Below are 27760 nucleotides of genomic sequence, written 5' to 3'. Positions count from 1 at the left end.
CCTCAGAAAACAGGACACCAACACCATTCACGCCCTCCAGGCACCATTGCCACACAAACTTGTATTTCTGTCCCTGCCTACCCTTCACCACTCTCACACCACTTCCCTTCCATCTCGTCTCTTGCACACAACATATGTCCACTCTTCTTCTGACCAATACTTCCACCACTTCTCCTGATCTCCCTGTCATTGTCCCTACATTCCATGTCCCAAACCTCAGAAACCGATCTCCACTTCGGGCTGTACCCTGCCCATATGTAGTTGTAATTGTCATGGTTCTCCTTTTGAGGCAATGTTTTTCATGGCCGGATGCCCTTCCTGACGCCAACCCTCTTAGTCGTCTTTTACGACACGCAGGGATACAGTGTACCTATTCTTATCCAGGGTACACACCGGGAAACGTTTAAAACATGGAAATTCTGGCGGGTTGGGGGGGGGGCGGCGTCAAGGGAAAGATAAAATGAAAATAAACCCCTTCAGCCAGCACTTAGCTTGGCGTCCCAAAGAGTACTTTCAGGAGCTTGGCGGCTGTTAAAACTGGGGTAGCCACTCATGCGGGAAGTGGTCCAAAATGGCGGTGTCGAACACCGCGCGTCGAAGACACAACAAGCGTGAGGCGAGCAGATTAGACGGCCTCCTTTCGATTCTCTACCGTCAAGCCCAATGCGGCCTTCAGCTTCCAAGAGCCCAGCAGTTGTCCAAAACCTCGTGTGGGGAAATGTGGTATCTGTCCGTCGTCTTGTCCACCGTCCACACGCGGCTTCAAGCTCCGGCGCGAGGAAGCCCTCCGTCCACCCGCACGCTTCGCCAGGCCCCGATGCTTTATACGACTTGCTTTATACGCATTGTTAAAAGTAAATAATGACATGTTTTCTTTCACAATCTTGCGAGATTTCCAGAACTCCTCGGCGTCAAGGGAAAGATAAAATGAAAATAAACCCCTTCAGCCGGCACTTAGCTTGGCGTCCCAAAGAGTACTTTCAGGAGCTTGGCGGCTGTTGAAACTGGGTTAGCCACTCATGCGGGAAGTGGTCCAAAATGGCGGTGTCGAACACCGCGCGTCGAAGACACAACAAGCGTGAGGCGAGCAGATTAGACGGCCTCCTTTCGATTCTCTACCATCAAGCCCAATGCGGCCTTCAGCATCCAAGAGCCCAGCAGTTGTCCAAAACCTCGTGTGGGTTAATCGAGATCAACGTTCGTATCTTTCCGGAGCCGTACAATTCCTGGAATTAACGTTTTTGAGCATCCAAATGAATGAATTCCGTTCATCTTTCATTAATCATCCACTTTCTAAACTCCCCCCTTGCCCCTCCCCTTCAAATCTCCCCCCCAACCATCCCTCCCAAATTCTCCCTCCTCCCACCTCCTTCTCAAAGCTGCCTCCTCCCCACTTCCTCTCCCTCCTATGTCATACCTCCACCTCCCCCAACCTTCTACTTTCCTCTGCCCCCCTCAAACAAACTCTCACTGTGCCTCATTCCATCACCATCAACCTTTTCGTCCTCCTCATCCTTCCCTTTCTTGTAACTCTTCTGTAATCTCTGACACACTATCAACTGCTCTTCCTACATCCCCCTCTCACCCTTCATCTGACCCTACCCCTCCCATCCCCTGTCCTGCACCCGATGCTCCCCCTCTCTCCTCACTAACGGTATGGACCTCAAACATCCGGGGCCTTCGCTCAAACCTGATTGATCTCTCCATTCAGGTTGATTCTGAAAATCTAGACTTAATCTGCTTAACAGAAACTTTCCTCCTTCAAGATGTCTCTGATTCCTTAATATCTCTTCCTGGTTACTCCCTCCTCCGGTACGATAGACCTGATCCTCGTCCTGGTGGTGGGGTGGCTATCTTTATCAAAAACTCTCTTCCTCACTCTCCCTGCACTGCCCTCTCTCCACCCCACCCACAGGAGTACCTCTGGCTACGGCTTCCTCTCCGCTCCCACCTTTTGTTCAGATGTGTTCTGTACCGTCCTCCAAACAGTGATGGCTCCATTTACATTTCTCTGTCGGACAACATGGACCAACTTCTATCAACTCATCCAAACTCTCTCTTCCTCATATGTGGCGACTTCAACTGTCATCATGCCAGCTGGCTGGGTGTGGGTTCATCTCTCACCAGCCATGGCACCTCAGCAAAGGACTTCTGCGACTCATTGGGACTGACACAATCTGTCAATTTCCCGACCCGGATTTCAGTCAATGGAGTATCTTCTCTTCTGGACTTGGTTATGACTAACTTCCCTGCAAATGTCTGCTGCTCTTCTTCTGCTCCAATCGGTTCTTCTGATCATGTGCTTGTTAAAGTGGACATCTCACTGGCCATTCTCAGAGAGCCTCCTCAGCGCCGACGAGTCTGGCATTTCACTCAGGCCGACTGGCACGGTCTGCAAGCAGCCATCAATCAACTGGACTGGTCTCCCATCTCTAATGCCTCTGACATCAATTCTTCCTGGGAATTCTTCCAAAGCAAACTGCTCTCTCTCATGCACAGATTTATCCCATCTCGTCTTCAGTTGTCTTACCCTTCCTCCCGTCCATGGTACACTGAATCTTGTGGTGAGGCTGTTGCCCTGAAACAACTTGCCTTTGGTCTTGGAAGGCAAATCCAACTGAAGGCATTCTCAGTTCCTTCCACTAAGCTCGAAACAAGTGTGTTTCTACCCTCAGGAGTGCCAGGAAGCACTATCTCTCCACACTCAAGATTGAACTCTCAAACCTGTCTCCTTCCTCCAAATCCTGGTGGCGTCTGGTCAAATCCGTTTCTGGTGTTTGTTCCCCCTCCATCTCCTCCCTTGAGGTAAGGGAGGGGATGGAGGGGGAACAAACACCAGAAACGGCTACACAGTTGACACCGCACGTGACAAAGCCGAATGCCTCAACTCTGTGTTTGCCTCAAAATCTTGTGTCCCAAACCCATCTCTCTCTGTTCCCACCTTTCCCAGTCGAACCCAACTGCTCCTGGACTCTGTGTCCTTCTCTCCTGACAAGGTGGAGAAGTTTTTATCAAACCTCGACTCTGATTCTGCACCTGGACCAGATGGCATCAGCCCTCGGGTCCTAAAATCCTGCTCTGCCGCTCTATCTCACCCTCTCTCTGTTCTTTTCACCCTCTCTTTTGTCAAGGTCATATGCCAGCATCTTGGAAATCAGCAAACATTACCGCTTTACACAAAAAGGTGCAAAAACAGATCCTTGCAACTACAGACCAATCAGCCTGCTCCCAATTATCAGCAAAGTCATGGAATCCATCATTGCTTCAGATATCAAATCCTTCCTCTTCTCCAATGGCTTGATCTCTGATCATCAATTTGGATTCAGACCAGGTCATTCTACTCTGGACATGTTGCTTCTGCTGTCTCAACAATGGATGGAGGTCCTCAATGCCAAACAGGAAATCAGAGCTGTCTCACTTGACATATCACGTGCCTTCGATACGGTCTGGCACCCAGCTCTGCTCACCAAACTCACCTCCTATGGTATTCAGGGAAATCTCCACTCATGGCTTGCGGATTTCCTCTCTGGTCGTAGGCAACGTGTGGCCCAGAATGGATTTCTCTCATCTTCCCTGCCTGTTCTGGCTGGAGTTCCCCAAGGTAGTGTTCTGGGCCCTGTGCTATTTCTGGTCTTCATCAATGACCTCTCCGACTCTCTGGAAAATCCTCTCTATCTCTTTGCTGATGACTCCACTATTCCTCATCCCTCAGATTGGCAGTCTGCAGCCTCCTCACTCTCTGCAGACCTGGACAAAATCACAGACTGGTCAAACAAATGGAACATGTCTTTCAATCCTGACAAATCTCACACTCTTACAATGTCTCTGCGAAAGGACCGACTGGACAACCCTCCCATCTACTTTCTCAACAATCCTCTCCAAGAAGTTCTGTCGCTCAAGCTTTTGGGTCTCACTATCTGCCATGATCTTTCTTGGGAAAACCACATTTCCAAGCTGGCCTCCAAAGCCAGTCGACGACTGGGCATCCTCCGTCGTGCGAAGTCCTTCCTTGGCACACCTGAGTTCCTCACCACATACAAGGCTTTCAGCCGCAGCTCAATGGAATACTGTTCCCCCGTCTGGGCTGGTGCTCCTGCCTCACACCTTGCTCGGCTTCACGCTGTTGAGGCCAAAGCTTTCAGAATCATTGGAATCCCCTGCTATGTAGTCAACTCCGAGGGCCTTTCACTCACTCACCGCAGGCAGGTTGGTGGTCTTTCTGTCTTCTACCGACTCCTCTCCGGCCTTGCTCCCCCAGCTCTCTCTGTGCTCTGTCCCTCCAATATTCCTTCAGGTCGCACAAGATCTGCCTGCAACCCTCTTATGGTTAAACTGCCAAAGTCTAGGCTCTTTGCTCACCTTCACTCTTTCATTCCCCTTTTCTCCCGCCTCTGGAACAAACTCCCCCACTCCCTTCAATCCCACTCCTCCCTCCAGGTCTTTAAAACAGCTGTTCACCACCATCTCTTATCTTCCCCCATCGAAAACCTTGATCTTTTCTACCCCCGGTAATTCACCCCAGAGTCCTTGCAGTGTTCATATGTTTTATTCCTCTCCCACCTCCCCCCAAGTCCTCCCGATGTCCCTGCTCTCAAATGTTGTGTTTGTGTCCTTCCCCCTCTCTCCCCATCTTGTCTGCCGCTCCCCTTGTTTTTTGTGTTTTGTGTGTCGGTTTGTCTTTTTGTGTGATTAATGTTAGCTCTTTCACGAGCCTCGATCTTGTATACAAAAAAAAAAAAAAAAAAATCCAATGACCGTGCTCTCAGTCCGTGGTGAGAAGGAAGCAAGGCCGCGTCGCGAGCTCCCTGGCAAATTAATATCACTCACTTCACTTCAAAGCAAAAGTACTCTTCCTTCACCACAATCCTTTCTTAATTCTTGATGAACCTTTTAATCTTACTCTCCCGTCACACCAAGAGCCTGATCATACGTGCCAAAATACTCATCCATCACGAATCTCTATCCACACAGAACACTCTTCATTCACGCCCTGCTTCAGATCGCCCTTTTCTCTTGAGAAAATATTGTCCTTTACCTAGATTGCGACACTTTTCCGACTTTCTCTTTCTTTTCACACCTCTACATCTTGTGGCCTTCGATTCCTGTCATTTAGCTAAACCAAGTCTCACTTCCTGCGACTCTATCGTTTGTACTCCTCGCTATCTACTCTCGCTTCAACCTCCTCTCTATTATGTAAACTCCTGACTGACATTGGGAGAGGATGTTTTTTTAAGTTTTCTCTTTCTAGAATTTTCTGTCCTGTGTGCCCATCGCATTTATATTCGCATATTTCCTTCAACATAATTTATCACCAGAGGTTTTATGTTTTTAACATATCTATTTTTGTTTGATCTCCAGCCACAAAACATGCTTTTGAGCAATAAGGGGATCGTGAAGGTCATCGACTTTGACCTTTCCACACCTTTCAAACATGGCAGAAATTTTTACGAAAACAGGGGCACACCTGGTTATAAGGCACCAGAGGTGACAAAAGCGCATGTCTACGAAGGTCCCCCAGTCGATGTGTGGGCACTTGGCGTCCTATTCACGACATTATTTGGTGGACTTCACTTTGATGGACATAATATTATTGAAGTGAGTATTGTTTTTGATGGTGTCATGATCATGAATGTGGTGTGAAGGAGATGCAGTTGCTGAGGGTGTGTTGTGTGAAGGGAATCTTGAGTGTTTCATATGCAGTGCCTTGAGAAGGTATTCATGCCACTTAACTTTTTTCCCTTTTGTTGTGTTACAGCCTGAACTTAAAATGGATTAAATTCACATTTTTTGTAACTGATCTACACATAATACCCCATAATGTCAAAGTGGATTAAAAAAATATATTTTTTACAAAATAATTTCAAATGAAAAGCTGAAATGTCAATAAGTCTTCAACCCCTTTGCGATGACACTCCAAATTGAGGTCATGTGCATCCAATTTCCTTTGATCGTCCTTGAGATTCTCCAGAACCTGATTAGGGTACACACGAGGCCAATTCAATTGATTGGACATTATTTAAAAAGAAACACACCTTTCTATATAAGGTCCCACAGTTGACATTGCATGTCATAGCAGAAACGCGACCATGAAGTCCAAGATACTGTCTGTAGAACTCTGAGATAGAATTCTGAGGAGGCATAGATCTGGGGAAGGAGATAAAACAATTTCTAGTGTTTTGAAAGTTCCCAAGAGCACAGTTAGTATGGCAGATAGGTGCAGGAATTGTGCCTTTGATGATACAAGTATGGCATTTTGCACACAGTCAGAGTACGTCCTAAGAAAGATATTTGGCTATAGGGCCATCGCAGATTTGTCCTTTTTTGAAAAATGGCCACCGTTGTCACAGGAAAAATCTGCGATGGCCCGACAGCCAATATCTTCCTTAGGGCATACTCTGTGTGCCAACTCTTGTGCTTCTATCATCAAAGGCACAATTCTCCCAAATATTTCATCTATCTGCCGTACTAAAAATTGGGTGCCATTTTTATTGGACACATCTGTGATGACTCCAATAGTCAGAATATTTAACTGTGTACCAAATACCATGCTGGGATGATTCAAACAGCAGTTTATACAAATGAATATGCCATATTCCATATACCATAATATACCATATAAATGATGGCCATTTTCAAATCATTGTTGTCACAGGACAAATATATGACAACCCGATAGTTAAGGGTCTTTAATTATGTGCCAAATGTCAAGCTTGTATGACCACAACAACAGTTTATACACAGTAATGTACCAAATATATGTAAAATAACAAGCAATGGAGGCCATTTTGAAAAATGGCCGCCATTGTTGTCACAGGACAAATCTGCAATGGCTCTTTCACCAAATATCTTCCTAAGGGCATACTCTAACTGTGTGCCAACTCTCGTGCTTGCATCATCAAAGTCACAATTCTCCCAAATATTTCACCTGTCTGCCGTACTAAGTGAGCTCCCCATGAGGAAATGCAAAGAATATGAAACTACCCAGACTTTTTCGGGGTTAGTCCCTTGTTGTCCGACCAAACTGAGCAACCCATCAAGAAGGACCTTTGTCAGAGAGGTGACCAAGAACGCAATGACCACTCTGAGAGAACCACAGAGTTCCTTGGCTGAGAAGGGAGAACCTGCCAGGTGGACAACAGTCGCTGCAGCACGTCACAAATCTATGCTTTATGGGAGAGTGGACAGACGGAGGCCTTTCCTGAGAAAAACGCATGACAGCATGCCTGGATTTTGCAAAAAGGCACGTGAAAGACTCAGAGCATGAGGCATATGATTCTGTGGTCTGATGAGACAAATATTGAACTATTTGGCCTGAATGCAAAGGGCCACGTCTGCAGGAAAAACAAACACAGCTCATCACCCATCTAACACCATCATTGCTGTGAAGCATGGTGGTGGCAGCATCATGCTATGAGGATGCTTTTCAGCGGCAGGGACGGGGAGACTTGCAAGGATAGAGGGGGTAATGTGGGTGGTTTGTGTACACCCACCCAGCTGCTGGTGGCATCATTTTTCTGTGGGCGCATCTGCCGCTGATGCAATGCCTCTCCTTAACCAGTTATCTGGGACTCATTTTGCCGAGCTCGGAAGGATGACAGGCTGAGTCAACCCCACCTGGCGTTCATGCAACGGGATTCGAACTCAGGACCTTATAATCCCAAGCCCGCTGCCCTAACCATGAGGCCAACACCAGGTGATGAGGCAACAATGAATGGAGCCAAATACAGACAAATCCTTGAGGAGAACCTTCTTTTTCCTTTTGGAGAACCTTTTTTTTTCCTTGAGGAGAACCTTTTCTTCAGAGTATGCAAGACCTAAGAATGCAGCAGAGATTTACGTTCCAACAGGGCAATGACCCCAAGCATACTGCCAAACCAACACAGGAATGGCTTGATAACAAGAACGTGAAAGTCCTTCAGTGCCCCAACCAGAGCCCAGACTTTAATCGCATTGAGAATCTGTGGGAAGACTTGAAGAATGATGTTCACTGACACTCCTCATCCAACTTGACAGAGCTTGAGCAAATCTGCAATGCAGAATGGAAGAAAGTCCCCAAATCCAGATGTGCAAAACCGAAAGATACCGAAGAAGACTCAAAGCTTAAAAAAAAAAACTTTTTTTTTTTTTTTTTGTATACAAGATCGAGGCATGTGGAAGAGCTAACATCAATCACAAAAAAAAAACGGAAACACAAAATGGAGGAGCAGAGGACAAGATGGGGAGAGAGAGGGAAGCACACAAGTACAACAGAACAACACAGGGACAAAGAGAACAGGGACAATTGAATATCCGTGGGAGGGAGAGGGCTTGGGGGGAGGAGGCATGGGAAGGCGGGGGGTGGGGGGAAGGTATAAAACACATGGACACTGCTAGAACTTCCAGGAAAGAAAGAAGTCAGGATTTCAAAATAAGTGGATCTGGGGTGAATTAACGGGGGTAGAAAAGATAAAGGTTTTGGATGCGGGAAGACAAGAGATGGTGGTGAACAGCTGTTTTAAAGACCTGGAGGGAGGAGTGGAATTGAAGAGAGTGAGGGGGTTTTTTCCAGAGGCAGGAGTAAAGAAGAATGAAGGTGTGAAGGTGAGCAGAGAGTCTTGATTTTGGCAATTTCACCAGAAGAGGGTGACTGGCAGATCTTGTGCGACCTGTCGGAATATTTGGGGGACAGAACGCAGATAGAGCTGGGGGAGCTCGGCCGGATAGGAGTCGGTACAAGACAGAACTGTTCAATTTTAAAATGTTTAAACTTTCCCCTGAAGTGCTGTATTCTGTCGTATATTATAACACTTTTTTGTTCTTCTTCCTTAAAAGGGTGCTTTCGACTTGATCACCAAATCTATTCATTCCATCTCTCACAGTTCCTCCTTTCTACATTCCCTAAACTCACCAGCACTCCACCCCCCCTCCAGCGTCCTCAAACGTATCTCTGACTTGAAAGTCACAAGATACTCATTTTGCAATAAATGTTCGTTTTCCATTAATCGTACACTTTCTAAAATCCAAATTCACTCCTCCCCTCCAAATCTTCCCCATCACCCATCCCTTTCAAATCTCCCCCCTTGCCCCTTCCCTCCTAAACTCCAACCTGACCCCTCCCCTCCGAGACTCCCCCTCGCTCCTCCCCTCCTAAACTCCCCCCCACCCTCCCCTCCAAATCGCCCCCATCTCCCATCCCTTTCAAATCCCCCCCTTGCCCCTTCCCTCCTAAACTCCCCCATAACCCCTCCCCCTATAAAATCTGCCCTCACCCCTCCCCTCAAAATATCCCCACCCTCATTTTTTCTCCATTTCCCTCCTCTCACCCCACCTCCTCAAAGCGTCCTCCCCGCTTCTTCCCCCTTCCAACTTTCCCCTTCATCTCCCCCAAACTTCTTCCTCGCTCTGCCCCCTCCTCAAATAACACCTCACTGTGCCTCACCCAATCACCATCAAACCTTTTCTCCATCCCATCCTTCCCTTTCTCCTAGCTATTCTGAAATCTCTGACACACATTCAACAGCTCTTCCTCCTCTTCCACATCTTAACCTATTCCTCACCCCCCCCCCCCCTGTTCTGCAGGTGGGGTTGCTATCTTTATCAAAAACTCTCTTCCTCACTCACCCTGCACTGCCCTCTCTCCACCTCACCCCCAGGAGTACCTCTGGCTACGGCTTCCCCTTCGCTCCCACCGTTTTGTTCATATGTGTGTTGTACCGGCCACCAAACAGTGATGACTCCATCGACATCTGGCTGTCTGATAATATGGACCAACTTCTATCTACTCATCCCAACTCTCTCTTCCTCATATGTGGTGATTTCAATTGTCACCATGCCAGTTGGCTGGGTGTGGGTACCTCTCTCACCAGCCATGGCTTCTCAGCAAAGGACTTCTGTGACTCACTGGGACTGACACAATCTGTCAATTTCCCTACCCCGATCTCAGTCAACGGAGCATCTTCTGTTCTTGAATTGGTTATGACTAACTTCCCTGCAAATGTCTGCTGCTCTTCTTTTGCTCCAATCGGCTCATCTGATCATGTGCTTGTTAAAGTGGACATCTCTCTGACCATTTTCAGAGAGCCTCTTCAGCGTCGACGAGTCTGGCATTACACTCAGGCCAACTGGCACGGTCTTCAAGCAGCCATCAATCATCTGGACTGGTCTCCCATCTCCACCGCCTCTGACATCAACTCATCCTGGGACTTCTTCCAAAGTAAATTGCTCTCTCTCATGCACAGATTTATCCCATCTCGTCTTCAGTTGTCATACCTTCCTCCCGTCCATGGTTCACGGAATCTTGTGGTGAGGCAGTTGCCCAGAAACAACTTGCCTTCGCCTCCTGGAAAGCAAATCCAACGGAAGGAATCAAACAAGTGTGTGTCCACCCTCAGGAGAGCGAGGAAACAATATCTCTCCTCACTCAAGACTGAACTCTCAAACCTGTCTCCCTCTTGCAAATCCTGGTGGTGTCTGGTCAAATCTGTTCCTGGTGTTTGTTCCCCCTCCATCCCCTCCCTTACCTCAAACGGCTACACAGCTGACTCCGCTCGTGAAAACGCTGAATTCCTAAACTCTGTGTTTGCCTCTAAATCTTGTGTCCCAAACTCACCCCTTCTCTGTATCCACTGTGCCCAGTCGAACCCAGCTGCTCCTGGACTCTGTGTCCTTTTCTCCTGACAAGGTGGAGAAGTTTCTGTCATCCCTCAACTCTGATTCTGCAATTGGACCTGACGGCCTCAGCCCACGGGTCCTAAAATCCTGCTCTGCCACTCTTTCACTCCCTCTCTCTGTTCTCTTCACCCTCTCTTTTGCTCAAGGTCATCTGCCATCAGCTTGGAAATCAGCCAACATCACCGCTTCACACAAACTAGAACGGGCACTCGGTAGAGCGCATACCTTCGCCGCAGCTACTGTTCTGTACTTGCCATGGGAGTGTAGGGAACAGAACAGTGAACAGTTTGGTGCTGATTTCATGCAAATCGGATAAGAATTGACCGAGTTATGACAAATAAAAATACGATTTTGACCTTTTCGTGACCTTGACCTTGACCTTTGACCCGATTGCTCCCAAAATCTAATCAAATGTGTCCCGTATAATAACCAATCATCCCACCAAATTTCATGCAATTCGGTTGAATACTTTTTGAGTTATGCGAATAACATACACACACACACACACACACACAGACATACAAATAAATACACAGCGATCAAAACATAACCTTCCGCTTTTGCGAAGGTAACAAGGTGCATAAACAGATCCTTGCAACTACAGACCAATCAGCCTTCTCCCAGTTATCAGCAAAGTTATGGAATCTATGCACACCTGAGCTCCTCACCACATACAAGGCTTTCATCCGCAGCTCAAAGGAATAGGCCACGTGCAAAGGCCTCTGGGCCAGTGCTCCTGCCTCACACCCAGCTCGTCTTCACGCTGTTGAAACCAAAGCTTTCAGAATCATTGGAATCTCCCGCGATGAAGCTAACTCCGAGGGCCTTTTGACTCACTCACCGCAGGCAGGTTTGTGGTCTTTCTGTCTTCGACCGACTCCTCTCCGGCCTTGCTCCCCCAGCTCTCTCTGTGCTCTGTCCCCCAAATATTCCGACAGGTCGCACAAGATCTGCCAGCAACCCTCTTATGGTTAAACTGCCAAAATCAAGACTCTCTGCTCACCTTCACTCTTTCATTCCTCTCTTCTCCCGTCTCTGGAACAAACTCCCTCATGCTCTTCAATCCCACTCCTCCCTCCAGGTCTTTAAAACAGCTGTTCACCATCATCTCTGATCTTCCCGCATCCAAAACCTTGATCTTTTCTACTGTTACGTGGTCCCCTCGGTGAATACCTGGTCTCGGTGACCCCCAGACCGTGAGAGGAACTTCGCCAGAAAGCTGTATTATATATGCGCTTTCGCCACGCAATCCATATGAATTTCACCCAAGAGACAACTGATGTTCAAGGATATATTTCAATGGTAATGATACCATACAATTTCAAGGATACAACCACGGAGATTTTCCCCGCGCAATCAACAATACACAACCATCAACAATTCCCAACCCACCATCAATTCCCTATGATTAAGATGGCCATCTTATATACGTGTGTCCCGGTGAGTACTCACGACCCCCTTTTGGTCTCGGTCCCGCACAATGTCTCTGGGCCCCTCCTGACCAAGATGATGGTTGGCGTCGCCGCACTCGGGCGGTTGAACGAACCCCGGGTGGACGTGTTTCCACCGGGCAGGTATCGTACCCGGCACCCCGGCTACAGCCCCTCGCGGCCACGCGAAGCGGGGACGGGAAAGCAAGCCAAAAGCCCCACGCCGCTTGCCAGGCGTGTTAGGCCCCAACGGGCGACCCGTACGCGTCTTTTTAGACGGGGTCGCGAACGGCGCCAAACGCTGGGTCGGTGCACGGCCACACGACCGTTTGACGTCCACCGGGCAGGTATCCGTCCCGGTAACTCCTCTCGCCAGACAGGCTCGGGAACGCCGCTTTTCCACACGGCTCAATCAATCCCACCTTTCGTCGGTGCGGGGCGAGGAAGAAGAATACTCGTCCTTTTTTCCTCGTGTCTTTTCCCTTCCGTTTCCGGTCACTTCCGTTTCCGGCCACTTTTTCAGAAGGGCTCCTGACCCTCCAACCACAACAACTACACAACAACTTAATATACTACACACGGATAAGCAAAGACCTGAATGGTAATTCACATACATTCACATAAATATGTAACACTCCCCCCCTTCAAGAAAGAAAGTTTGAACCCAGCGAAAACTTTCTTTGCCGGCCAATTTGGAGAAACAAACCAGATAACTCAACCCCCCCCACATTATCAGTTCCCCCCGGGAACAGTTATCACTTAAAAATAAAGCAACCAAAATTTCACCACAACCCCTCCAGATTACTCACTCTGGACTAAGCACCAGCAACGACATTGTCCCTGCCAAATCAAACTCCATCTCATGACCCTCTGACTTTGACCGTCAGTTTCTTGTGAATGAAGGTTAAGGGGTTGATCAAAGATCCAAAGTTAAGCCACTCGATAGCACTTTTTCCGGGAGGCCAAGCCGAGTATTCACTACATGGATGCCTTTAGGAACGTGGAGTTCACGGTTAGTCCGTGCAGGAAAGTTCTCTACATGGGCGCCTTGAGGAACGTGGAGTTCACGGTTAGTCCGTGCATGAAAGTTCACTACCTGGACGCCTTTAGGAACGGCGTTCACGGTTAATCCGTGTAGGAATCTTGGCTCGGCGGCTCCGCCGCATTCAGTGCTTCAACTTCTCAGAACTTCCTTAATAATGAGGGTGGGACCACTTGTCCCTGTAGTCCCATGAATAGCGGTCTCCTTCTCGGCCACTACTTTGCCCATCCTTCCTTCGGGAGCGGCCGTAACTCAGGGAGCCTCCATAATAATATTGATTGCGGCCACCACCAAAACTACCGCCCAGTTGTCCTCTCCTGTAGACCTCTCGACGCCTACGAAATGCCTTCCCTACTGTTATGGTCCGACCCTCCAAATCCTTGCCATTCCAATTCTTCTCTGCCTCTCTGGCGTCTTTTGTGCTGGCAAACGTGACAAAGCCGAACCCTCTTGACTGTTGCGTTTCCCAGTCTCTTACCAACCGCACTTCCACCAGCGGCCCATATCTGTTGAAGACAGAGGTCAGAACTTCTTCCTCTGTTTTGAAGTTCAGTCCCCCTACAAATAACTTGGCACTTTTGTCGCCATCCCGAGCTGGTGTGGTGTTATTTTCCCTGCTGGGCTCTGTACCAACCCTCAGGTTACCATAAACTTGACCCCCGGCCAAATCATTCCCGATAACCACAGATACACCCTCTACAGGAAGCGTGGCTTGTAAACCGACGGTGACCGGTCCTGACACCAAATCGGACTCCAAATGGATGACATGAAGGGGAGCACTAACACCGCCCCCGATCCCCTGTAAACGAACACTATCCCCCGTTGCCGTCTCCTCGGACCATGGCAAAATGCCTTCAAGCATTAAATATTGATGTGCCCCTGTGTCCCTCAATATCCTAACCGGTTTCCGGTTAGTCGAGGCTCCATCCCGTGACACAAACCCCTCTGAAATAAATGGTTGGTAACCCTTTTGATGGCGATTTCTCACAATGGCCATTGCATTTGGAGTCGTAGTAGTCGGACTCCGCTCTGGGTCTTCGCTTTTCATGCGGTAACAACTGGACATCAAGTGTCCCGGTTTCTTGCAAAAAGCGCAAGTAGGCCCGGAGGAAAAACTCGTGGTCTGCCTCGGGCCCCCCGAACTATAAGTTTGTCTTGGGCCCGCATCCCTCTGATTTCGAACAGGTGGGGTATCATAGTTGTCCCCATAATCATCTCGAGGCCGCCGCCATGTATGGTCGTTCTCCGCACCTGCTGTTCCCCACCTCCCCTGCGGAGATCTAGGCGAGGAGTTAGGTTCGTGGACCCCTATTCGGTGGGTTAAGGCATAATCATCTGCCATGGTGGCTGCGTCCCACAACTTTGGTACTTTCTTTTCCTGCAGGTACACTTTGATGTCCTCGTGGACACACTGCTGGAATTCCTCCACCAGGATCAAGTCCCGCAATGTCTCGAAGTCTTTCCCGACTCCTTTTGACTCACACCACCGATCAAACATGTTTTCTTTCACTCTGGCAAACTCCACATGGGTCTCACTCTCCCTCTTCCTGGCATTCCTGAATTTTTGCCTGTAAGCTTCCGGAACCAACTCATACGCTTTGAGGATGTGCATCTTCAGTACCTCATAATCTGCACATTGGTCCATTGGTAGCGCCGAATAAATTTCCTGAGCTTTCCCCACCAGCACACTTTGCACGAGTATGGTCCAGGCCTCCTCCGGCCAGTTTAATTGTCGAGCCACTTTCTCAAAGTGTGGAAAAAATTTCGCGACTTCTTTTTCACTGAACGGTGGAACCAGCCTCACATGTCTGCCCACATCCCAGGTTTTCTGGTTAGGTGTCGACCCCGTCAGCAAGGGTGGTGCCTCTCCCCGTTCTCTCATTAACTCCAGCTCCTTGAATTTGATTTCTTGCTGAAGCTCCATGTCACGTTCCTTTAATTCCCTTTCCGCTTTTCTCTCCTCTGCTTCGAGGTCCCTTGCAGCTCTCCTCTCCTCCGCTTTTCTCCCTTCTAACCTTTCCTGGAGTTCTCTTTCCACTCTCCTTTCCTCTGCTTGTTTCTCTTCTCTCCTCGCTTCTGCTTTCCTTTCCTCTTCTTTTAACCTTTCCTGGAGTTCTCGTTCCACTCTCCTTTCCTCTGCTTGTTTCTCTTCTCTCCTCTCTTCTGCTTTCCTTTCTTCTTCTGCTCTTTCCTTTTCTGCTTTCCTTTCTTCTTCTTTAATCCGTTCCTGGCTCTGTAATTGCAACTCCAGTTTCCGGAGCTCAACGTCTTCTGGTTCTTCGGGTAGCCACTCCCAGGCTAACTCGTCCCATGTTCCTAATCCCACCATAGATTCTATCACCGTGGCCTGCAACTCTGCCTTCCTCAAATTAGTTCGGACCTCCAAGTTAAAATGTTTGGCCAATTTCAAGAGGTCCGACTTTAGCAACGCTCGGAACTGTGCCTCACTCGGGGTTACCACAAAGTTCTGTGCCACAAACGCCATGGTGCCTATCGTTAACACCTGTTAACCTTCACCCAAGACTTTACCCCAATTTCTCAAAAAATTTTTTTTACCAATTAATAATTAATTAATAAATTTTAATTAATAAAAAATTATTATTTTATTATGTTATACAATTTTAAATCCCGGACGTAGACCCAATTGCGAAACCGCAAATCGTAATTTGGACGAGCCCCCAATTCTGTTACGTGGTCCCCTCGGTGAATACCTGGTCTCGGTGACCCCCGGACCGTGAGAGGAACTTCGCCAGAAAGCTGTATTATATATGCGCTTTCGCCACGCAATCCATATGAATTTCACCCAAGAGACAACTGATGTTCAAGGATATATTTCAATGGTAATGATACCATACAATTTCAAGGATACAACCACGGAGATTTTCCCCGCGCAATCAACAATACACAACCATCAACAATTCCCAACCCACCATCAATTCCCTATGATTAAGATGGCCATCTTATATACGTGTGTCCCGGTGAGTACTCACGTCCCCCTTTTGGTCTCGGTCCCGCACAATGTCTCTGGGCCCCTCCTGACCAAGATGATGGTCGGCGTCGCCGCACTCGGGCGGTTGAACGAACCCCGGGTGGACGTGTTTCCACCGGGCAGGTATCGTACCCGGCACCCCGGCTACAGCCCCTCGCGGCCACGCGAGGCGGGGACGGGAAAGCAAGCCAAAAGCCCCACGCCGCTTGCCAGGCGTGTTAGGCCCCAACGGGCGACCCGTACGCGTCTTTTTAGACGGGGTCGCGAACGGCGCCAAACACTGGGTCGGTGCACGGCCACACGACCGTTTGACGTCCACCGGGCAGGTATCCGTCCCGGTAACTCCTCTCGCCAGACAGGCTCGGGAACGCCGCTTTTCCACACGGCTCAATCAATCCCACCTTTCGTCGGTGCGGGGCGAGGAAGAAGAATACTCGTCCTTTTTTCCTCGTGTCTTTTCCCTTCCGTTTCCGGTCACTTCCGTTTCCGGCCACTTTTTCAGAAGGGCTCCTGACCCTCCAACCACAACAACTACACAACAACTTAATATACTACACACGGATAAGCAAAGACCTGAATGGTAATTCACATACATTCACATAAATATGTAACACTACCCCCGCTAATTTCACCCCAGATCCACTTTTGTGAAATACCAACTTCTTTCCTGGAAGGCCTTTCAGTGTCGATGTGTTTTCTACTTCTCCCACCTCCCCCCAAGCCCTCGACCTTCCGCAGATCTCCCGTTAACTCTGCTGTCAAATGTTGTACTTGTGTGCCCCCCTCTCTCCCCCTATCTTGTCCACTGCTCCCCATATTATATGTTTTATGTGTCTGTTTGATGTTTTGTGTGATTAATGTTTGCTCTTTCACGAGCCTCGATATTGTGTGCAAAAAATTATATATATATATATATATATATATATATATATATATATATATATATATATATATTAGATATTTCTGTATTTCATTGTCAATTATTTTGCAAAAAATTCTTTTCAAAAAAAACTACTTTGGCATTATTTGGTGCCGTATTTTCCGGTGTATTGACAGCGGCGGTGTATTAACCGCACCCTATTTTTCACCCTGCAAAAAAAAAATCATTAATCCTCCCGTCAAAGCTTGATGTAAGACTGGAAATGCGTCGTCTTATCAGCTGTGTCATCGTGTCGATGTTGGGTGATGTGTGTGCGACACCGAACCGACAGATCATGGCATGCCATTAACGAGTAGGCCCACGACGGGCTCGTCTTGATGTCCACAATGTCGTCCTCCTTGGCAAAGCTCCTTGCCTTCAGCCTGAGAGCAAGTGTTGAGCAATTGTTGCAAATGAAAACATGTAAATTAAAACTGCTTTCCCATTATATGAGGCAGAGGTTAATATGGAGGGTTTCCAGAAACTGAGAGAGCGGAAGACGATGGAGAGGGAAGGCAATCTAGCCAGAATCCGGGTGTTCTCACGAACACGTTTTCATGTTGTTCAGTGCGAAAATGTAATCGCAGCATTGCTTACGCACTCGAGTTACGCAATTCCTAAAAATGGTGTAAATGACAGATGCGCACGACTCCAAAAATGCGCAAACAGAACACACTTAAAACGCGAAGATACCAAACTGGACTGGAATTGTCACATTAAAGAGTGTGGTGATGTCACACGCGAGGAAATAGTGGTGTTTTTTTTTCATTTAAATCATGTATTTTTAGCCTTTCTGTGTGGAAGAAAAATTTAATCTGAATCACTTTACGAATTAATTTTGAAATCCAATGAAGCGATCTGCAGGGGAAGCGAAATGAGGCGCCCAAAATAGGTATTTGCTTTATTCTCAGAAACTACACACACAATTCTGATGAAACTTGACCACAACGTTGATTACCTGTGTTTTGCCAAAGTTTGTTCATGGCATTAAAAACTAGAACAATGCGACTGTGTCGCCAATATGCCTCCGCATAGAACTAACAATGGGTAGATGCCATCACTCTGCATATGTATGGGTTGGGGATTAATTTTGTGAAGTTTCGTGTTGATCGGATAACTTTCGGTTTTCTATCCAAGATGGCTACCAAATCACGTGTCCTATGACATCATCATTTTCAAACTATATGCAACAGTGCTGTTAGATGATGTTTGTAAAATTTCACATCGATAGGGTGAGCAGTTTCAGGGATACAATTATTTAAAATTTTCCTTCAATCCAATTTTGCTGCCAAATCATGTGACCTACGATGTCATGAATTTAATGTTTCAATGCAAATGGGTCATAGATCATGTGCATGCAATTTCAGATTTTTAGGATAAGTAATTCGATTAAAACATTTTTGGCTGGTATACCACTTCACCGATGATGTTATCATTATCATGCTTTTGTTCCCCATTGGGAGTACTTGACAATGTGCCAAGTTTCAAATTTTTCCATTCAGCGGTTTCCAAGAAATAATTTTTTTATTATTGCTTTTAATCCAAGATGGCTGCCATGCCAAGTGACCTATGACATCACAATTATCATAAAAACATTCTGCGTAGGTGTCACTCCTCCCCTGAAAGTTTTGTCTCAATCGGACATATGGTTGCTGAGAAAAACGAGGTTTTGCCCAGACGGACGGACGTACGGACGGACGGATGGATGGAACGACAGACAGACAGACAGACGGACGGATGGACAGACAACCTGAAAACATACTGCCTCCGGCGACTTTGTCGGTGGAGACATAAAAATCAGGCCCTATGAAGGTGTAGGGGGTTTGCCCCCCTCCCAAATTGGTATTTCCTTTCTTCTCAGAAACTGTACACACAATTTCGATGAATCTTGACCACAACCTTCATCACACGTGTTGTACAAAAAGTTTTTCACAGCATTTTTAAAAATCGGGCATTAGGAGGGTCTTTAGGGGGGGCGGAGTTGAAGGTTGAAGGTTGAAGGTTGAAGGTTGAAGGCAATGAAGTGGTATACCAATGTTGAACAAAACCAGGTTGAAGGCAATGGGTGATTGACCACTATGGCCGGGCCCCTTCTGCTTGGGTGCCTGGCACAGAGGCGCCATAGGAGCCATTGTAAACCCGGCCCTGGAGCTCTAAACATTTCCCGATATGTAGAATGTAGATCCACTGGTATATGTGTGACAATTGGAATAGAATTGAGATTCAGCATTGATTGTTTCTAAGACTTTTTTTCTATATCTGTGGATTAACCACACCCCCCACTTTAACTTTTTGTGGATAAAAAACGCAGTTAATACACCAGAGAATACGGTATTATGTGTCGTAATCAATGACAAAAAAAATCTCAATGTAATCCATTTTTAATTAACTGGTGAGGTACCCGTGCTACGCACAGGTGGGAGGACAGAAGCAAACAGACAATGCAGAAACGGCGAATGCTGAAGCATGAAACCAATAAATTCCACATTCCTGTAGCACCTTCAGTCACACGTCAGACATGGACAGCAAGTTTGTGAAGGACTTACATGAAAAACGTACCCGTTCGCAAACAAACGGGTACGTTTGTTCCATACCCAGTCAATGGTGAATCTGCACATGGCGATCCGTGAATTCACGTTTAGAAAGTAGAAACCATCACGGCATTTCGTCATTCACTTGAACTCGACATCTTTTTTGACTCCAAACAGCAAAACTCCAATCACAAATGAAATAACATTAATATCAAAAATAAACTTTTAACAACATTCGTGACATAAACAAATATTTAAATCCAGATGTGAAGTTCCGTACGGTTGGGTGAATACAATTACAAATTCAAAATCGTAATTGTATTCACTCAATTCCATTCATCAATTGATACTTTAACAAAACGATTAACACGATTAACGTTTAACGATTTAACATTACGATTGAATCACGGTTGAATTTGGATATGATCAAACCCGCGCATTGCCGTCATCTGTCCACTTCCGCATTCGCGGCAGGTTCATAATTGTCATCAAAATCTAAACAGTATTTCTATAATTTCAATTAAAGCCACATCACTGTTCTTGTCGGTAAATATTATTCCATCGTGTTTGGAAAATTGGAAAACTTGGAAAAATTGGAAAAACAATATAGCCTATTTTACTCCCAGGGGTCTCAGGAATACCCACCCAAAATATCGTTGAGATCGGTTGAGCCGTTTTTGCGGTACCTTCGAACGGACAGACGGACATTTGGTGAATAACACACCTACAACACAACTTGGAAAAATTGGAAAAACAATATAGCCTATTTTACTCTATTTTACTCCATTTTACTCCTTTCTAGTAAGATACTATAACACAACAAAATGTTTTTTTTTTTTAAGTCAAGGGGTGTGAATACTTTCTGAAGGCACTGTATCAGGAATAATTGATGAATGAAAATGTATTTTATTTGTTTCAAGTCAAACCTTGGTCATTGCATCAGTGAGTGCTTCTTTGGAATGTGCTTGTTATGCAAATGTAAGTATTCGATTGCGACAAATGTGTAGGATTCGGTCACAAATACATTTGTTTTGCTTCTTTGCAGATATCACATGACAAGACTGACTTCAATGTGGGAAGCAGTCCACCAACCTTTGCAAGGGATACATTGGTTTCCCTTCTGACTGCAATGCTTCGGAAGGATCCAATGGAGAGGCTCACCATGGCGGTGAGGGATTGATACCGTTTTGAACTGCAGTGTTTTAATTGCATGAACAAGAATGTTCATACATGCTGGAGTTACTGACCTCTTGTTATTGTTGATGAAAATACAATTGCTCACCAGTAGTCAGGGCCCTTAGGGATATTTTGGTTCAAATTCTTCCAAAAGCATCAAATTTGGCGCAGATGTTGCCCATGCCATACTCTTTCGATTTTTGACGGCACCAAGGGTGGTATGATCCGGGGACCATACCGGTCCATCCCGCCATGTCACCTGACGTATGACGTCATAATTAGGATATGCATCCAATCACATGGCGTACTATAAGTGGTCAAAGTTCAAAATGAATCGATCGAAAAATGAAGGCAGGGATCCATTTTAAAGGTTTTCATAAATCCAATATGGCCGCCAGGTCACATGACCTATGACGTCATATTTATGACATGTATACAATCATGTATACATGAACCCGGATCATGATTGCACAAAAATTCAACACAAGGAAATGGCATACAGTTCATAAAACATCAAAATCCGTACCTTTGTAATTAGACTGATGAACTGCATATGCCTGAAAATTAGGAAATAGACATGTAAATATTTCCTCTAATTGTCAAAAATAAGGTCAGAGTTCGATTACCCAACCCAGAAACATAAAATGGTGAACCTCGCGTAAATCTTGACAAAAAACTCAAAAACCGACATGTTTGACTCAAAAATGACCTTTAAGATGACCTTGAGGGTTGACCTTGACCTCGAATCATCAAAATAACATCATAATTGGATTCCTCGACCTCGAAAACCCCTGAAAAGTGGTATCATACATGATTCCATCCCTTTTGGTTATTTAACTGATTTTCCTCGAATCCGGGTGGCGGCCATTTAGTATTTCGCCAATATGGGGCCCCCGGGGGGGGGGGGGTGCCCATCTTGGCGCCCGCCAAAAATCAAAAGAGTATGGCATGGGCAACATCTGGGCCAAATTTGGTGCTTTTGGAAGAATTTGAACCAAACAGCCCCAAAATATCCCTAAGGGCCCTGACTACAGTGCAGGTGTTTCCTGATCATGTTTATATTTGTTTCCAACACATCCAATGTTTTGCAGGAAATTGTGAACCGCACATGGTTCAAGGAAAATCACCCGGTGAAATTTTTACGGTAACTGGCACTCCTTTTGTACTCTTTTTACATCTTCAATTCTTATTGTTTCACTGCAGAATGGAGCTTAATGGAAAAGCATGGTGATAGAGGACGTGAACTTATAATAGGGCAGCAGAGAAAGTCTTGAACAAAATAAACATGAACCTCCGGTTCCAGGTCCGAGTGTGTTAAACTTCAATCGTGCCACGTGTCTTTCCAGTTTATCAAAGCGAAGTGTTCAGACCAGATCCGTTGTCTCTCACTGTTTGTAGCTCTGCCACCATCAACGGGCGTAGGTTATGTTGTTGGCACTCCTGTCTGTCTATTTATTTGGTTGTCTGTGAAGAAGATATCTGAGTGTGGATGGATTTGGGCCAATTTGATTTTGGTTCACGTCTGGAATCGGATCCGGCCTATTGGTGGGATGCAGAACATAAACTGCTAAACCTTTCAGAGATATTGGCTCGACCGAATGCCCATTCTAGTCTATTTATCTGTTCTCCGCCAGTCTGTTTGTCTGTCTGTTCACTTAAAAATAAAGTCACCATCGCTTTTAAGCGGTGAAGCCGCTTCAATAGTTGGCTATCTCCTTTTGTCAATTATGAAGAAGAAGAACCTCTAACGCAATGTGTTTAGTTCCAAAGGGTAATTCTAATTGGTTCTAAAGGATAATTCTAAAGGTAGAAAAGAATAATTCCAATGGATTATCAAGGGTGATTCTAAAGGTTTCTGAAGGGTAATTATCATGAGTTCCAAAGGGTAATTCTCAAGGTATCTATATAATATTCTCCGTGGGTGATTCTGTCGAACGTCTGTCCGGGGGAGTGGCTACACCCGGTCTGGGAGGGTTTCACAAACAAATATCCACCATTTTGTTGACTCGCATAGCTTTGAGGCCTCTTTTGTTAGGCCTGCGGTGTCTTGCTCTCTCTCACAGTTTTCTTTTAACTCTAATTCGATATGTCATTTCATTTTTCACAGTCGCTAACATGGTTGCAGACTCGGTTGCAAAAAACGTGAAGAAAATTCAATTAAAGCTACCGTTTATAGAACAAAATGCATTTTCAAAGGCCTGTCACAGATAAAGGCCATTCATTGAGTCTCCATCACGGCGTTATCTCAACTCTAATTCACCATCTGATTTCATTTTTCAGTCGCTGACATGGTTTTAGACTCGGTTGCACAAAACAGGAAGGAGATTTGTTGAAAGTTAACGCACAGGAAGGAAATAGACGAGATCGGCATGGTGCATCATATACCGCCCATATAACACAGACGAGAAATATTCAATGAAAGTTAACGTTTATAGAACAAAATGCATTTTTAATGAGAAGGCCTGTACAATGTAAACTAACTATGGAATACAATATTTATTAACAACGTTTGCTTTTAATCTATTTTTACTTTGAAAAGCGAAAAGTTTTCGATACATTCATGTTTAAAAATGAAGTCACCCATGACTGATGTGCATTTTAAGACTGAATTAACACGTCTTCGATCAAAAATTACTTTTTGAAGAAACAAAGGTACATTTAGATTACAACTCGAGCAAAGGAAACCAGGCAATGGCTGTTTCGTTCGGAGCGATTATACACCGTCCAAAGAAGATGCCTTTCTTTGCTATCGGAAATAAAACCGTGAAATCTTTCATAATTTTTTTGGGGGTTTTTGCACGGGTTTTCAAGGCTCAATCAATCATGTTCACATCCAGGCTTAATAAACGAACTCCATTTCACGTGTGCATGGACCTGCAATCACTTGTGTAAAATAAATAAATAAACAGACGGTAAATTGCCAAGAGGTTTTTTTCGTTCTTATTTTATAATTTATGTCCACGTACACTTCAAATAGGTTTATTTGAAATCTTTAATTTAAAACATGTCATTTTATATGCCCTAACGAAAAGAGTAACTTTGGTTTTCGTGGGGTATTAAGGTGCAATGTAATGTTCTTATACACCGCCCAAAATACTTTTTTCCCAGGGACTTTTCCATTTGAGCTGTATTCTTTATATCGTCGGAATGTTTCATTCTTTAGACGTTGTCACAATAAAAAATTGCAATTAGGTACTCTGCACATGGGGAGAATGGCGGAGCATCGTTTACGTGTCGCCACTCGTGTTTGTAAATGCTATCTTCAAAATGAATAAAAGAATGAGGGAATAGAACGAGACATTCAATGAACGTTAACCCAGACTTGCACGGGATGCTGAGCAACAAAGACATTGGAAGGTAATGTGTGCTCAGCAGACATATACAAGAGCAGCTTTAAAGAATCCGGATTAAGTATCGGATAATATTGTTGAAGATCATCATTGCTGTGCGAGTCTGATGACGTCACAAAGCTTGTGCTGTTCTGCGAAACATTTCATTCATGAATGAACAGGATGTGGGAGTGGGTTTACACTGTGTTGCTCCAAGAGGAAAGTTAAATTACCTCTATTAAATATTTTCCGAACCTGCTTGATTGGAACAACTGTCGGAGACTCGGAGTGAGAGGGGGGGAGGAGACTAGGGAGGGGGCGAGGAGATTGAGGGAGGGCGAGGGGAGACTGGGGCGAGGGGGAGGGGAGACTGGGGGAGGGGGAGAGGAGTCTGGGGGAGGGTGAGAGGCGATGGGGGAGGGGGAGAGGAGACTGGGGGAGGGGGAGGTGAGACTGGGGGAGGGGAGAGGAGACTGGGGAAGGGGGAGAGGAGACTGGGGGAGGGGGAGAGGAGACTGGGGGAGTGGGAGAGGAGACTGGGGGAGGGGGAGAGGAGACGGGGAGCGGGAGAGGATACTGGGGGAGCGGGAGAGGAGACTGGGGGAGCGGGAAAGGAGACTGGGGGAGCGGGACAGGAGACTGAGGGAGCGGGACAGGAGACTGGGGGAGCAGGAGAGGAGACTGGGGGAGGAGAGAAGAGACTGGGGGAGGAGAGAGGAGACCGAGGGAGGGGAGAGGAGACCGAGGGAGGGGAGAGGAGACTGAGGGAGGAGAGAGGAGACCGAGGGAGGGGAGAGGAGACCGAGGGAGGGGGGAGAGGAGACCGAGGGAGGGGGGAGAGGAGACCGAGGGAGGGGGAAGAGGAGACCGAGGGACGGGGGAGAGGAGACCGAGCGAGTGGGGAGAGGAGACCGAGGGAGGGGGGAGAGGCGACTGAGGGAGGGGGAGAGGAGACGGAGTGAGGGGGAGAGGAGACCGAGTGAGGAGGAGAGGAGACCGAGTGAGGAGGAGAGGAGACCGAGTGAGGAGGAGAGGAGACCGAGGGAGGGAGAGAGGGGAGCAGGGGGAGGGAGAGAGGGGACCGAGGGAGGTGGGAGAGGCGACTGAGGGAGGGGGAGAGGAGACCGAGGGAGGGGGAGAGGAGACGGAGTGAGGGGAGAGGAGACCGAGTGAGGAGGAGAGGAGACCGAGGGAGGGAGAGAGGGGAGCAGGGGGAGGGGGAGAGGAGACTCGGGGAAGGGAAGGGGAGACTGAGGGAGAGGAGACGAGACTGGGGGAGGGGAGGAGGAGACTGGGGGAGGAGGAGAGGAGACTGGGGGAGGAGGAGAGGAGACTGGGGGAGGGGGAGGTGAGACTGGGGGAGGTGAGACTGGGGGAGGGGGAGAGGAGACTGGGGGAGGGGAGAGGAGACTGGGGAAGGGGAGAGGAGACTGGGGAAGGGGGAGAGGAGACTGGGGGAGGGGGAGAGGAGACTGGGGGAGGGGGAGAGGAGACTGGGGAAGGGGGAGAGGAGACTGGGGGAGGGGGAGAGGAGACTGTGGGAGCGGGAGAGGATACTGGGGGAGCGGGAGAGGAGACTGGGGGAGCGGGAGAGGAGACTGGGGGAGCGGGAGAGGAGACTGGGGGAGCGGGACAGGAGACTGGGAGAGCGGGACAGGAGACTGAGAGAGCGGGACGGGAGACTGGTGGAGCGGGACGGGAGACTGGTGGAGCGGGAGAGGAGACTGGGGGAGCGGGAGAGGAGACTGGGGGAGCGGGAGAGGAGACTGGGGGAGCTGGAGAGGAGACCGGGGGAGGAGAGAAGAGACCGAGGGAGGGGATAGGAGACCGAGGGAGGGGGAGAGGAGACCGAGGGAGGAGGGAGAGGAGACCGAGGGAGGAGGAGAGGAGACTGAGGGAGGGGAGAGGTGACCGAGGGAGGGGGAGAGGAGACAGTGGGTGAGGGGAGCGGGGGGAGGGGGAGAGGAGACTTGGGGAAGGGGAGAGGAGACTAGGGGAAGGGGAGGGGAGACTGAGGGAGAGGAGACGAGACTGGGGGAGGGGAGGAGGAGACTGGGGGAGGAGGAGAGGAGACTGGGGGAGGAGGAGAGGAGACTGGGGGAGGAGGAGAGGAGACTGGGGGAGGAGGAGAGGAGACTGGGGGAGAGGGAGGGCAGACTGGGGGAGGGGGAGGAGGAGAGGAGACTGGGGGAGGGGGAGAGGAGACTGGGGGAGGGGGAGAGGGGACTGGGGGAGGGGGAGAGGGGACTGGTGAAGGGGGAGAGGACACCAGGGGAGGGGGAGAGGAGATTGGGTGAAGGGGGTGGGGAGAAGAGACTGGGTGAATGGGTAGAGGAGAGTTAGGGAAGGGGAGTGGAGACTGAGACTGAGGGAGAGGAGACTGGGGGAGGGGGGGAGGAGACTGGGGGAGGGGGGAGAGGAGACTGGGGGAGGGGGAGAGAAGTGAGGAGGAGTTTGAAAGGAATGACGGGAGAGTAGTAAAGCAACACCCACTCTCCCCCGTGTGTGTGCCCCATTCTCCCCCAGGTGTGTGCCCCAATCTCCCCCGTGTGTGTGACCCACTCTCCCCCATGTGTGTGACCCACTCTCCCCCATGTGTGTGACCCACTCTCCCCCGTGTGTCCATAACTTTTTTCTCTCTGGGCCAATTCTTTTCAAATCTACACCAGCCTCCATGTGGACCCAAATTTTAGCTTGATCTTATGTCCTTTCATATTAAAAAAAACACATCATCCCCATTGACCCACAGATGGCCTCCAAAGTCCCCCATGAACAACATCATCGAGTCCAAAATCAAACACACTTTATTTAAATAATTGTGAATGTGAAACTGCATTCTTTTAACACAATCAAAACCAAAAACAGTGTTTAAAAACAAAATCTGTTTCGTAACAAAACAATCGTGCCAGGGCAGTCAGGCTATCAGTGTTACTTGGTGCTCTTGACCAGTTGATTGCAAAGCATTGACGATAGCCCCCTTATCTTCATCAGTGCGGTCATCGCTGAACAAAGGCAGTGCTGCAAGGTTCTCACTTAGGTACTACAAGTGCTACAACTTAGGTACCTCTCCCAGGAGCCAAAGTGTGAGTCTCGCAAACTCTCGGTCGTCTTCACGAGGTTGGACAGTCTCCAGGTGTTGTTGAAGGTTATGGACAACAAGAGTACGGCGAGATTCCAGCCATGCTTTCTCTGATGCACTCAAACTACCTGCACCAGCCTCGTCGCTATCAAGAGCATCAAACTTTGACTTGTCGATAACATCCCACTGTGACTTGATTCGACGAAAAAGCTCAATCTCTGGTCCCTTTGAGGTAAAGAAAGTATCGAAGACAAGAATTGTCTGAGAAGAAACAAAGTTATGGACACCAGAAATTTCACCGAATGCTGTCACACAGAGTACTTTTAGAGGGTTCTGGGAGACCACTTATTCTTGTTGGATTGCCATAAAACTTTTACTGTGTTATTTTTTCATCTAACCCCCTAGAATGACCGTGTGTGCGATATGAATGAATGAATGAATAAAATATGAATGACCGTTTTAAGGCCATTTTCCCCGCTAGAGCGGGGGTTAGCCTTGCGGGCCCCATGACTATCATGGTTCCCTGTTTGAGGCAATGTTTTTATGGCCGGATGCCCTTCCTGACGCCAACCCTTAGTCGCCTCTTACGATGCGCAGGGATACAGTGTACCTATT

At 47.5% G+C, this 27760-nt stretch overlaps 1 long non-coding RNA gene across 1 annotated transcript in view; it reads right to left on the bottom strand.

Annotated features, from left to right (window-relative positions):
* The window catches only part of LOC137429158 (uncharacterized), a 960590-nt gene that overhangs the window by 122663 nt on the left and 810167 nt on the right, over positions 1-27760 (bottom strand). The window lies entirely within an intron of this gene.

Source organism: Myxine glutinosa, chromosome 6, assembly GCF_964187855.1.
Source record: "Myxine glutinosa chromosome 6, kmMyxGlut1.1, whole genome shotgun sequence".
Lineage (NCBI taxonomy): Eukaryota > Metazoa > Chordata > Myxini > Myxiniformes > Myxinidae > Myxine > Myxine glutinosa.
Note: the sequence above shows the minus strand (reverse complement) of the source record. Positions and strands in the feature narration are given on the sequence as shown.